At 53.5% G+C, this 14,203-nt stretch overlaps 1 protein-coding gene across 1 annotated transcript in view; it reads right to left on the bottom strand.

Annotated features, from left to right (window-relative positions):
* LOC140403263 (EVI5-like protein) overlaps positions 1 to 14,203 on the bottom strand; it is a 572,353-nt gene that overhangs the window by 525,498 nt on the left and 32,652 nt on the right. The window contains exon 2 of the mRNA XM_072491040.1: positions 11,531 to 11,623. The gene's annotated coding sequence lies outside the window, so the exon portion shown is untranslated. The remainder of the gene's footprint in view (positions 1 to 11,530; positions 11,624 to 14,203) is intronic.

Genomic DNA, 14,203 nt, shown 5'->3' with positions numbered 1-14,203 from the left:
GGACAGCAGCGAGAGAGGGGGGACAGCAGCGAGAGAGGGGGGACAGCAGCGAGAGAGGGGGGACAGCAGCGAGAGAGGGGGGACAGCAGCGAGAGAGGGGGGACAGCAGCGAGAGAGGGGGGACAGCAGCGAGAGAGGGGGGACAGCAGCGAGAGAGGGGGGACAGCAGCGAGAGAGGGGGGACAGCAGCGAGAGAGGGGGGACAGCAGCGAGAGAGGGGGGACAGCAGCGAGAGAGGGGGGACAGCAGCGAGAGAGGGGGGACAGCAGCGAGAGAGGGGGGACAGCAGCGAGAGAGGGGGGACAGCAGCGAGAGAGGGGGGACAGCAGCGAGAGAGGGGGGACAGCAGCGAGAGAGGGGGGACAGCAGCGAGAGAGGGGGGACAGCAGAGAGAGAGGGGGACAGCAGAGAGAGAGGGGGGACAGCAGAGAGAGAGGGGGGACAGCAGAGAGAGAGGGGGGACAGCAGAGAGAGAGGGGGGACAGCAGAGAGAGAGGGGGGACAGCAGAGAGAGAGGGGGGACAGCAGAGAGAGAGGGGGGACAGCAGAGAGAGAGGGGGGACAGCAGAGAGAGAGGGGGACAGCAGAGAGAGAGGGGAACAGCAGAGAGAGAGGGGACAGCAGAGAGAGAGAGGAGACAGCAGAGAGAGGGGGACAGCAGAGAGAGAGGGGGGACAGCAGAGAGAGAGGGGGGACAGCAGAGAGAGGGGGGACAGCAGAGAGAGGGGGGACAGCAGAGAGAGAAAGGAAACAGCAGAGAGAGAGAGGGGGACAGCAGAGAGAGGGGGGACAGCAGAGAGAGAGGGGGGGCAGCAGAGAGAGAGGGGGGACAGCAGAGAGAGAGGGGGGACAGCAGAGAGAGAGGGGAACAGCAGAGAGAGAGGGGACAGCAGAGAGAGAGAGGAGACAGCAGAGAGAGGGGGACAGCAGAGAGAGAGGGGGGACAGCAGAGAGAGAGGGGGGACAGCAGAGAGAGGGGGGACAGCAGAGAGAGGGGGGACAGCAGAGAGAGAAAGGAAACAGCAGAGAGAGAGAGGGGGACAGCAGAGAGAGGGGGGACAGCAGAGAGAGAGGGGGGGCAGCAGAGAAAGGAAACAACAGAGAGAGAGGGGGGACAGCAGAGAGAGAGGGGGGCAGCAGAGAGAGAGAGGGGGGGCAGCAGAGAGAGAGAGGGGGGGCAGCAGAGAGAGAGAGGGGGGACAGCAGAGAGAGAGGGGGGACAGCAGAGAGAGAGGGGGACAGCAGAGAGAGAGGGGGGACAGCAGAGAGAGAGGGGGGACAGCAGAGAGAGGGGGGACAGCAGAGAGAGGGGGGACAGCAGAGAGAGAAAGGAAACAGCAGAGAGAGAGAGGGGGACAGCAGAGAGAGGGGGGACAGCAGAGAGAGAGGGGGGGCAGCAGAGAAAGGAAACAACAGAGAGAGAGGGGGGACAGCAGAGAGAGAGGGGGGCAGCAGAGAGAGAGAGGGGGGGCAGCAGAGAGAGAGAGGGGGGGCAGCAGAGAGAGAGAGGGGGGACAGCAGAGAGAGAGAGGGGGGACAGCAGAGAGAGAGGGGGGACAGCAGAGAGAGAGGGTGGACAGCAGAGAGAGAGGGGGGACAGCAGAGAGAGAGGGGGGACAGCAGAGAGAGAGGGGGGACAGCAGAGAGAGAGGGGGGACAGCAGAGAGAGAGGGGACAACAGAGAGAGAGGGGGGACAACAGAGAGAGAGGGGGGACAACAGAGAGAGAGGGGGGACAGCAGAGAGAGAGGGGGGACAGCAGAGAGAGAGGGGGGACAGCAGAGAGAGAGGGGGGACAGCAGAGAGAGAGGGGGGACAGCAGAGAGAGAGGGGGGACAGCAGAGAGAGAGGGGGGACAGCAGAGAGAGGGGGGGGACAGCAGAGAGAGGGGGGGGACAGCAGAGAGAGAGGGGGGACAGCAGAGAGAGAGGGGGGACAGCAGAGAGAGAGGGGGGACAGCAGAGAGAGAGGGGGGACAGCAGAGAGAGAGGGGGGACAACAGAGAGAGAGGGGGGACAACAGAGAGAGAGGGGGGACAACAGAGAGAGAGGGGGGACAACAGAGAGAGAGGGGGGACAACAGAGAGAGAGGGGGGACAACAGAGAGAGAGGGGGGACAACAGAGAGAGAGGGGGGACAACAGAGAGAGAGGGGGGACAACAGAGAGAGAGGGGGGACAACAGAGAGAGAGGGGGGACAACAGAGAGAGAGGGGGGACAACAGAGAGAGAGGGGGGACAACAGAGAGAGAGGGGGGACAGCAGAGAGAGAGAGAGAGGGGGGGGACAGCAGAGAGAGAGAGAGAGGGGGGGACAGCAGAGAGAGAGAGAGGGGGGGACAGCAGAGAGAGAGAGAGGGGGGACAGCAGAGAGAGAGAGGGGGGACAGCAGAGAGAGAGAGGGGGGACAGCAGAGAGAGAGGGGGGACAGCAGAGAGAGAGGGGGGACAGCAGAGAGAGAGGGGGGACAGCAGATGAGGGAGGGGGGACAACAGAGAGAGAGGGGGGAAAACAGAGAGAGAGGGGGGAAAACAGAGAGAGAGGGGGGACAACAGAGAGAGAGGGGGGACAACAGAGAGAGAGGGGGGACAACAGAGAGAGAGGGGGGACAACAGAGAGAGAGGGGGGACAACAGAGAGAGAGGGGGGACAACAGAGAGAGAGGGGGGACAGCAGAGAGAGAGGGGGGACAGCAGAGAGAGAGGGGGGACAGCAGAGAGAGAGGGGGGACAGCAGAGAGAGAGGGGGGACAGCAGAGAGAGAGGGGGGACAGCAGAGAGAGAGGGGTGACAGCAGATGAGGGAGGGGGGACAACAGAGAGAGAGGGGGGTAAACAGAGAGAGAGGGGGGACAACAGAGAGAGAGGGGGGGACAGCAGAGAGAGAGAGAGAGAGGGGGGGACAGCAGAGAGAGAGAGAGAGAGGGGGACAGCAGAGAGAGAGGGGGGACAGCAGAGAGAGAGGGGGGACAGCAGAGAGAGAGGGGGGACAGCAGAGAGAGAGGGGGGACAGCAGAGAGAGAGGGGGGACAGCAGAGAGAGAGGGGGGACAGCAGAGAGAGGGGGGGGACAGCAGAGAGAGGGGGGGGACAGCAGAGAGAGGGGGGGACAGCAGAGAGAGGGGGGGACAGCAGAGAGAGGGGGGGACAGCAGAGAGAGGGGGGGACAGCAGAGAGAGGGGGGGGCAGCAGAGAGAGGGGGGGGCAGCAGAGAGAGGGGGGGGCAGCAGAGAGAGGGGGGGGGACAGCAGAGAGAGGGGAGGGACAGCAGAGAGAGGGGAGGGACAGCAGAGAGAGGGGAGGGACAGCAGAGAGAGGGGAGGGACAGCAGAGAGAGGGGGGGACAGCAGAGAGAGGGGGGGACAGCAGAGAGAGGGGGGACAGCAGAGAGAGAGAGAGAGGGGGGACAGCAGAGAGAGAGAGAGAGGGGGGGCAGCAGAGAGAGAGGGGGGACAGCAGAGAGAGAGGGGGGACAGCAGAGAGAGAGGGGGGACAGCAGAGAGAGAGGGGGGACAGCAGAGAGAGAGGGGGGACAGCAGAGAGAGAGAGAGAGGGGGGCAGCAGAGAGAGAGGGGGGACAGCAGAGAGAGAGAGGGGACAGCAGAGAGAGAGAGAGGGGACAGCAGAGAGAGAGAGGGGGGACAGCAGAGAGAGAGAGGGGGGACAGCAGAGAGAGAGAGGGGGGGGACAGCAGAGAGAGAGGGGGGGGGACAGCAGAGAGAGAGGGGGGACAGCAGAGAGAGAGGGGGGACAGCAGAGAGAGAGGGGGGACAGCAGAGAGAGAGGGGGGACAGCAGAGAGAGAGGGGGGACAGCAGAGAGAGAGAGGGGGGACAGCAGAGAGAGAGAGGGGGGACAGCAGAGAGAGAGAGGGGGGGACAGCAGAGAGAGAGGGGGGCAGCAGAGAGAGATAGGGGGGACAGCAGAGAGAGATAAGGGGGACAGCAGAGAGAGAGAGGAGGGACAGCAGAGAGAGAGGGGGGACAGCAGAGAGAGAGGGGGGACAGCAGAGAGAGAGGGGGGACAGCAGAGAGAGTGGGGGGACAGAAGAGAGAGAGGGGGGACAGCAGAGAGAGAGGGGGGACAGCAGAGAGAGAGGGGGGACAGCAGAGAGAGAGGGGGGACAGCAGAGAGAGAGGGGGGACAGCAGAGAGAGAGGGGGGACAGCAGAGAGAGAGGGGGGACAGCAGAGAGAGAGGGGGGACAGCAGAGAGAGAGGGGGGACAGCAGAGAGGGGGGACAGCAGAGAGAGAGGGGGACAGCAGAGAGAGAGGGGGGACAGCAGAGAGAGAGAGAGAGGGGGGACAGCAGAGAGAGAGAGAGAGGGGGGGCAGCAGAGAGAGAGGGGGGACAGCAGAGAGAGAGGGGGGACAGCAGAGAGAGAGGGGGGACAGCAGAGAGAGAGGGGGGACAGCAGAGAGAGAGGGGGGACAGCAGAGAGAGAGAGAGAGGGGGGCAGCAGAGAGAGAGGGGGGACAGCAGAGAGAGAGAGGGGACAGCAGAGAGAGAGAGAGGGGACAGCAGAGAGAGAGAGGGGGGACAGCAGAGAGAGAGAGGGGGGACAGCAGAGAGAGAGAGGGGGGGGACAGCAGAGAGAGAGGGGGGGGGACAGCAGAGAGAGAGGGGGGACAGCAGAGAGAGAGGGGGGACAGCAGAGAGAGAGGGGGGACAGCAGAGAGAGAGGGGGGACAGCAGAGAGAGAGGGGGGACAGCAGAGAGAGAGAGGGGGGACAGCAGAGAGAGAGAGGGGGGACAGCAGAGAGAGAGAGGGGGGGACAGCAGAGAGAGAGGGGGGCAGCAGAGAGAGATAGGGGGGACAGCAGAGAGAGATAAGGGGGACAGCAGAGAGAGAGAGGAGGGACAGCAGAGAGAGAGGGGGGACAGCAGAGAGAGAGGGGGGACAGCAGAGAGAGAGGGGGGACAGCAGAGAGAGTGGGGGGACAGAAGAGAGAGAGGGGGGACAGCAGAGAGAGAGGGGGGACAGCAGAGAGAGAGGGGGGACAGCAGAGAGAGAGGGGGGACAGCAGAGAGAGAGGGGGGACAGCAGAGAGAGAGGGGGGACAGCAGAGAGAGAGGGGGGACAGCAGAGAGAGAGGGGGGACAGCAGAGAGAGAGGGGGGACAGCAGAGAGAGAGGGGGGACAGCAGAGAGGGGGGACAGCAGAGAGAGAGGGGGGGCAGCAGAGAGAGAGGGGGGACAGCAGAGAGAGAGGGGGAACAGCAGAGAGAGGGGGGGAACAGCAGAGAGAGGGGGGGAACAGCAGAGAGAGGGGGGACAGCACAGAGAGAGGGGGGACAGCAGAGAGAGAGAGAGGGGACAGCAGAGAGAGAGAGGGGACAGCAGAGAGAGAGAGGGGACAGCAGAGAGAGAGAGGGGACAGCAGAGAGAGAGAGGGGGGGACAGCAGAGAGAGAGGTCATAGAAGGCAGAGTAGCAATGGAAGGATGCTTTTCTAATTGGAGGGCTGTGACCTGTGGTGTTCCACAGGGATCAGTGCTGGGACCTTTGCTGTGTGTAGTATATATAAACGATTTGGAGGAAAATGTAACTGGTCTGATTAGTAAGTTTGCAGACGACACAAAGGTGAGAGGGTAACCAGGGAAAGAGTAGGGCCCATTGGGGACCAAATTGGCAATGTGTGTGTGTGGAGCCGGAAGACGGTGGTGAGGTATTAAATCCGTATTTAGCATCGGTGTTCACTATGGAGGAAGGTGTAGGTATAGAAAGCAGGGAGGGGGACTGCAATATATTTGAAAGATAAGCATTCAGAGGGAGAAGGTGTTAGCAGTTTTAGCGGACTTAAAACACAAATCAATCCCAGGGCCAGATGTAACCTTGGATGCTATGAGGCAAAGAGGAGATAGCAGGGACTCGGACTAGTCAAACCATTCAAAAACATCCCATATAAAAGGTTATCACACAAGACAGAAGCTCAAGGTTTTGGGCGGGGGAGGGGGGATATATTAGCATGGATAGAAGATTGGCGACATCACAAGGTGTCATCGGGCCAACGAAAATATCAATCCCCCGGCAGCCACACAGACCACGGAATCGGCGTGACACCAGGAGGCAGCCAGCTTGGCCTCAGTGTCCACACCGACTCTCCAAGGACCATTCCCCCACCTCTCTCCATTACTCTGCACAATAACCCACAGACAATCTCAAACTCCCTTTCCGAAAGCTTCAGCTGAACCCGTCCCCACCACACTCTCAGGCCGCGTATTGCAGGCCGCGTATTGCAGGCCGCGTATTCCAGGCCGCGTATTCCAGGCCGCGTATTCCAGGCCCTGCCCACTGGCTGCACAATACCGTTTCCCCAGTATCAAGAAACCAGAGGCACAAAGATAATTTGAGCCAAAGTGACCAAAACGAAGGTTTTTTAAGGCCTGGCTTGGTTACAATGGCCATGAGCTGCTGCAGCTTCGAGAGAGGTCAATCATTTCTACACAGGCACTAGATTTTACAGCCTCAATGATTCAATTGTGACCAGCTGTCCCAGACAGTCCGACCATCTCAGTAACACTGAGCCGACATCATTCACGTCTTTATAGATCTCAAAAGCCTCGTCTAATTTCACTTGTTTAATCCAGACAACGGCTCGATTGGCTATCGCTCGGGACTCACAAAGAAAGCTGACATTTAAATAAATCTGATCAAGATCAGTTTAATGATGCAGCTTTCACTAAAGTCGTGTCAATTGATTTCAGGCCTCCCAGAACAAACATCATTTCAATTCATTTATTACACGTTTATAATTCCCATTACACACCAGCATATTAATGTCATGGATAGTGGGGTGTGTTAAATGTTCATACCCAAACTACTTGAACTCTGAATCAACCAGCAGTACCATTTTAATGTTTTTCTTTAACAATTCACGGGACTTTGAGCCTCAGAGTACAAAAGGTAACTGTTTGTAATGGTTCTAGTGTTTCTTTCAAATTAATCTTTCATGGACTGTGGGCGTCACTGATAAATTGCCCCTCCCTAATTGCCCTTGAACTGAGGGGCTGGCTCGGCCATTTCAGAGGGGGCAGGTAAGAGCCAACCCCATTGCTGTGTGTAGGCTGTTTTAGACTGCACCTCCTTTTCAGTTACTTAAAAGGCCTTTTGCTACAGTTTTGTTTGTTCTTCAGTCCCACGCCTCTGATCTCCAGGCACCCGGTGCGGAGAGGGGCAGGGAAGGTGGAGGACCGCCTCGTAAATCTGCTCCTGGGCCTGATCAAACTACCCATCAACAGGTTCAGGCAGAGGGCGAGCGAGGGGGCTGTCCGACCTGACTGTCTGCCCCTTTACATTCGCGGTGTCCACCTGGACCCTCGAAGCTTGCCTCGCCCGTTGGGGGTCGCTGGGGTGCCTTATTGACCCCGTTCATCACATTTTAGTTTGGTGTTTTAAGTCTCATTTTTGATTTATTTATTGCAGTGTTAATGTAAGCCTACTTGTGACAATAAAAAAAGATTTATTATTATTATTATTATTATTATTATTAAGGCAGTTTCCCTTCAATTTGTCCCTCAGTTTATTTGATTTAGTTTAATTGGTTATTTCTGTTGATAAAAATAGTTGGGAGTCACATGCAAGCCAGACCAGGTAAGGATGGCAGATTTCCTTCCCGAAAGGATATTCGTGATCACGATGGGTTTTTGCAACAATGGACACTGGTTCCATGGTCATCGTTTGGGAGATGAGCCTTCAATTTCCAGAATTAATTAAAATTCCATTCGCTGCTGTGGTGGGATTTGATCCTTTGGCACTAAACCTGGCACTCGAGAGTACTAGTCCAGTAACAGCACCACAAAACTACCATCTTCCCCAGTATGATGGATACAGTGACGTACAACATAACACCCTGAAATAAATGGGATTCTCCCCACCCCCCACCCCCGGATTAAAGTTTTGGAACACCTCTTACACGTATCTACCTGATTGCAAAGGCAAAGCTGAAGGCATGGCTCCGTGTGGTTGGCTGAAGGAAGGGGGATTGCGAAAGGGGAAGAAAGAGTTTGCCAGTGAGAGAAGGGTGTAGAATTAGAGTGCGTTACAGAGACAGGGACGGAGAATGTTATGGGCCAGGGTTTAGAAAACTCCAAAGTATATCATGGAGTTCACCTGACCTACACCTGCTTATTGAATTTGGCTGGGATGAGCACAAGTGCTTGCCTTTCAGCTGTTCTTCAACAGAGTTGTTCGGTGCTTTTAATCAATCAAAAAGCTTTATTCTACGAATTTAGTTAGCATTTGTATAAACACACACACTAAGAATTTTAATCGACTTGCAAACATGAAGACCCCACACCTTAATGAATTCCCTTTAACTGTTCCAATTCAATAACAAAATCCAAGTAAAACCAGAAACCCCTTTTCAAAGGTGTGGCCCAGCACACGGCACTCTCACTGGTATTAGACTTGTTATTGATACGCTGTTCCCCGTCTCAAACAGCAGGTTTCAATTACTTCCAGAGGGCAATTCTCTCTTTTAAGTTAGCAAGCAGTCTGGAAACAGCTTTTAAAATGAAGATAGAGAAACTCTTCTTTCAACCTGTGCAGTCTAACACACAAAGCCACAGCCCAGCTCCGCCCACACAATGGCATCACTGAAGCCATGTGAAAAGACAAAATCATTTCTTAAAGGGACACTCCCAGTGACAACAAGGTCACAAAGGAATCTGAACATGAGGATGAGAGCTTTAAAGCGGAGGCGCTAACAAGGCGACTGGAAGGGGGTAATTGGGGGAGCAAGATGTAACGCTGCACCTGGCCTCTAGGTGAAATGAAGTTAATGGAGTGGAGAAGATGGGGGTGGGCCGGAAGCATATTGAAATCATAGAGTCTGGAGATGCCGAAGATTTCAGGGGGTCGGTCAAGCTGATCAATCTTAGAGGTGAAGGTAGGAACACAAGAGCACTGTAACACTGTGGTGGCAGAAGGGTTGGACTAGGAACACTCAAACGCAGTGAGGGAATGGGAAAACAGAACAAGGAAGGGGAGAGTTTTGGGTATTCTAAAAGGCATTAAGGTGGACAAGTCCCCAGGTCCAGATGGGATCAATCCCAGGTTCCTGAGGGAAGCAAGGGATGAAATAGCTGGGGCCTTAACAGATATCTTTGCAGCATCCTTTAGCATGGGTGAGGTCCCGGAGGACTGGAGAATTGCTAATGTTGTCCCTTTGTTTAAGAAGGGTAGCAGGGATAACCCAGAGAATTATAGAGCTTTGAGCTTGGCGTCAGTGGTAGGCAAACTGTTGGAGAAGATACTGATGGATAGGATCTATTCACATTTGGAAGAAAATAAATGAGATGTCATATACATGGACTTCAGTAAGGCGTTTGATAAAGTTTCCCATGGCAGGTTGATGGAAAAAGTGAAGTCGTATGGGGTTCAGGGTGTACTAGCTAGATGGATAAAGAACTGGCTGGGCAACAGGAGGCAGAGAGTAGTGGTGGAAGGGAGTGTCTCAAAATGGAGAAAGATGACTAGTGGTGTTCCACAGGGATCCGTGCTTGGACCACTGTTGTCTGTGATATACAAAAATGATCTGGACGAAGGTATAGGTGGTCTGATTAGCAAGTTTGCAGGTGATACTAAGATTGGTGGAGTTGCAGATAGCGAGGAGGACTGTCAGAGAATACAGCAAAATATAAATAGATTGGAGAGTTGGGCAGAGAAATGGCAGATGGAGTTCAATCCAGGCAAATGCGAGGTGATGCATTTTGGAAGATCTAATTCAAGAGTGGACTATACGGTCAATGGAAGAGTCCTGGGGAAAATTGATGTCCAGAGAGATCTGGGAGTTCAGGTCCATTGTACCCTGAAGGTGGCAACGCAGGTCGATAAGAGTGGTCAAGAAGGCATACAGCATGCTTGCCTTCATCGGACGGGGTATTGAGTACAAGAGTTGGCAGATCATGGTACAGTTGTATAGGACTTTGGTTAGGCTACATTTGGAATACTGCGTGCAGTTCTGGTCGCCACATTACCAGAAGGATGTGGATGCTTTAGAGAGGGTGCAGAGGAGGTTCACCAGGATGTTGCCTGGTATGGAGGGTGGTTGAAGAAAGGTTGAGTAGATTGGGTGGACAGCGAGAGCCTTTTTCCTCGGATGGTGATTACTAGCATGAGGGGACATAGCTTTAAATTGAGGGGAGATAGATATAAGACAGATGTCAGAGGTAGGTTCTTTACTCAGAGAGTAGCAAGGGCGTGGAATGCCTTGCCTGCAACAGTAGTGGACTAGCCAACACTAAGGGCATTCAAATGGTCATTGGATAGACATATGGACGATAATGGAATAGTGAAGATGGGCTTTAGAGTGGTTTCACAGGTCGGCGCAACATCGAGGGCCGAAGGGCCTGTACTGCGCTGTAATGTTCTATGTTCTATAGATTAGGATTGTTTTCATTGGAAAGACAGAGGTTGAGGGGGGACCTGATTGAGGTATACAAAATTCTGAGAGGTATGGACAGGGTGGATAGCAACAAGCTTTTTCCAAGAGTGGGAGTGTCAATTACAAGGGGGTCACGATTTCAAGGTGAGAGGGGGAAAGTTTAAGGGACATCTGCGTGGAAAGCTTTTTACGCAGAGGGTGGTGGGTGCCTGGAACGCTTTGCCAGCGGAGGTGGTAGAGGCGGGCACGATAGCAACATTTAAGATGCATCTCGACAGATATATGAATGGGAGGGGAACAGAGAGAAGTAGATCCTTGGAAAATAGAAGACAGGTTTCGATAAAGGATCTGGATCGGCGCAGGCTGGGAGGGCTGAAAGGCTGTAATTTTCTTTGTTCTTTTGTTCTAACTCTGGTTGCACTGGTTACCAAGGACTGTAACCCCCATTCCTGCCGAAAATGTAAGCAAGGAGCAGTGTGCAGATCAGGAACGGAAATACTGAGAAACAGGAAGGAATTGGACGAGGATCTACTGGCTCTTACATGTTTGGGCAAAAGTGTAACCAAGGGAAAGGGCAGCCTCAATCTGTCGAGTGAGAGAGCACCGTGTGGTCGGCCACGAGGAGAAATAGTTCACCATCATCACAGAGAACCATCAGCGGAAAGCAGCCCCGACTCCAGAGTACAGGATAATTCCCAGTTATAGAAAATAATTCATTAACTTCATGAATCATTTAAAATCTTCCAATGTCCCGGAGAATCGGCTCAAAATTAATTAGTCTGTACGCGACTCGAGTGGCCATCAAAGCCAGAGGTCAAGCCCTCACAGGGACACATCATGTGGTGTAAAGCTCGGAAACATCCTCGGACTGACTGTGGGCACAAGAGTGTCACAAGAAAATCAGTTAAACACAGCACTGGAAACTCTCCAAACATCGGACAGGGCATGAATAGTCATTCATTTGAGGCAGGTTATTAAATCTATGCACATAGAGGCGAGGGCGAGTTGTAAACAGTTCTCTGGTGTTAAAAGTCGGAAATGTGATTGATCACACTTTTGCCACTGGTCATTGTTCAAATCAGAAACAGGAAAACGGGCAATGGCGCCCATCTTTTTCTCTAGTCAGACAGGGACTGACGCACTCGCTCACTCACCACACGCACTCCACTTTCACAGCGGTTCAGCTTCTCAGCACACGGAGTCCAACGTCAGGAACCTGGTCTTGCCCCAGGACTCGGCCACGAAAGCTGCAAGGAATCAGGCGACTGATTTACTGCGGTGAATTGGAGGAAGCATCTATAGAGAACTTGTGCAACACTTGGCATTTTCCATCCCACACAAGAATATTAAAATGCCGAATGATCAAACACACATAATCGAACTGCGCATTAGCAAATCCTGAAATACCGCCGTTTCCAACAGCCTTTAATAATAATCTTTATTCGTGTCACAACACTGCAATGAAGTTACTGTGAAAAGCTCCTAGTCGCCGGCGCCTGATCGGATTCACAGAGGGAGAATTCAGAATGTTCAATTCACCGAACAGCACGTCTTTCGGAACTTGTGGGAAGAAACCGGAGCACCCGGAGGAAACCCACACAGACACGGTGAGAACGTGCAGACTCCGCACAGGCAGTGACCCGAGCTGGGAATCGAACCCGGGTCCCTGGCGGCGTGAAGCAACAGTGCTAACCACTGTGCCACCACACCGCGTCAAAAGCGGAACATGAAGAGCGTCGCAGTTTTATATCAGCCGGCACAGATCAGGCATTCCCTCTCACCGGTGGCGGAGGCAGTGGTGGGCACTGGCGAGGATCAGAAGGCCGAAAGAGAAAATGCAGATCGAATCAAAGCCTTTGACTCCTGCCAGCCAAATGAGAGCCAGAGACTGGGTTGTAGGGAGTGCAGGAAGGAATATTACTTAATCCCTCATTGTGCAGTCTGAGCAGAAAACAGGGTTTCTGTGAGGAACAAAAGGGGTCAAAATGCTGCAATGTACCCACTAACAACGGAACATTGGGGACTGGAATGTGGGATTCGCTTACACTCTCTTACCCCTTTCCTCATCATTAGTGGCTCAACTCAAACACTATTTATTTCTGGCTCATTGCCCAGCTGCCCAAACGTAACGGAGCAGTGCCTGGCAGCTGGGAAAGCTCCAGTAGCAGGGTTTCCCAGGTGGGGGTACAAGACTCCAGTAAAGGTTATTTTGGTCAAACAGCATTAACATTTCCACCAAAAGGCATGTCTTGCTCCTATTCCACCACCTTTCGACACTACGGGAAGGATTGGAGCTCAGTGCCACGCCGTCAGCCCCACACACCAGGACCCTGGATCCCATCGCTTGGTGCTCCACCAGTAAATTCCACTCGATGTCCCGCTTCCAACGGCAGCAGCAACACAGCCCAGATCGTCTCACAGGACACGAGCTGTCCGCTCGGGAGCCACAGCACAGAGCCGCCTCGCTGCTTACGGTACTGACGATCAAATGCACATGGTGGGGCTCTCGGAGGGCGGGGGGGGGGGGGTTCATATTCATCCACCATCATTTAAGAAAAACGAACGCGCTGATTCAAGGCTGCACCTTAACCAGTCCGAAAATGATAAAAGGGAGAATTAATGTGGCAGCACTTTTTACACATTTAACTAGCTGGGAAATGGAGCCAGGATTCGGTGTTATGATTATACTTCCTTTTATCCAAATATTGGTCAGAAAGAACACGCAGTATTCAGAGATCAGATAATACAGAGAGACGATACTGAAACATTAGGGACCTTCAAGCAGCTATTGGATAGGTACATGGATTACGGTTGAATGATATTATGTAGATTTATTTGTTCTGAAGGGCAGCACAATTGCTTCACAGCTCCATGGTCCCAGGTTCGATTCCGGCTTGGGTCACTGTCTGTGCGGAGTCTGCACATCCTCCCCGTGTCTGCGTGGGTTTCCTCCGGGTGCTCCGGATTCCTCCCACAGTCCAAAGATGTGCAGGTTAGGTGGATTGGCCATGATAAATTGCCCTTAATGTCCAAATTGCCCTTAGTGTTGGGTGGAGGTGTTGAGTTTGGGTAGGGTGCTCTTTCCAAGAGCCGGTGCAGACTCAATGGGCCGAATGGCCTCCTTCCGCACTGTAAATTCAATGATAATCTATGATTAATCTAGGACAAAGGTTCGGCACAACAAGGGCCTGTTCTGTGCTGTATTTTTCTATGTTCTATAATCTATGTGATGAAATGGCTGGCGTTAAAAACCTAACCACTGCAAGACTGAGCACTGGAACCTCGAACGGCAAGGTGGGACAGCGGGGGTCCTGCAGATGGGTATCTGGACATCCAGAAGGCATTTTAATAAGGTGCCACAGAAAAGATTAGTACACACGGTAATATCCCACGAGGGTTCGGGGTGGGTTAGCTTGGATATGGATTGGCGAAGCAATGGCAAGCGAAGAGTCGGGCTAAATGGGTCTCTTTCTGGTTGGTTGGCAAGATGTAATGGGTGGGGTGCCACAGGAATCGGTCCACGGGCCCCAACTTTTCACAATATATATTAATGACCTGGGTGTGGGGAAAGAAGGTCCTATAGCCAAATTTGCAGATCACACCGCAATAGGTGGGTTAGTAAATTGCAATGAGGAAATAAGAAATTTACAAATGGATATGGATAGGTTAGGAGAGTGGGCCAAAATTTGGGAGATGCAGTTTTAACATGGATGAGGGTGAGGTTTATCCATTTTGGTCACAGAAATAAAAAAGGCAAATTATCTAAGTCGAGAGAAACTTCAAAATGTTTCGGAGCAGAGGGATCTGGGTGTCCTTGTGCAAGAATC

The sequence above is a fragment of the Scyliorhinus torazame genome, chromosome 27 (genome assembly GCF_047496885.1).
Source record: "Scyliorhinus torazame isolate Kashiwa2021f chromosome 27, sScyTor2.1, whole genome shotgun sequence".
NCBI classification, from domain to species: domain Eukaryota; kingdom Metazoa; phylum Chordata; class Chondrichthyes; order Carcharhiniformes; family Scyliorhinidae; genus Scyliorhinus; species Scyliorhinus torazame.
This window is presented reverse-complemented; position numbering and strand designations above follow the sequence as displayed.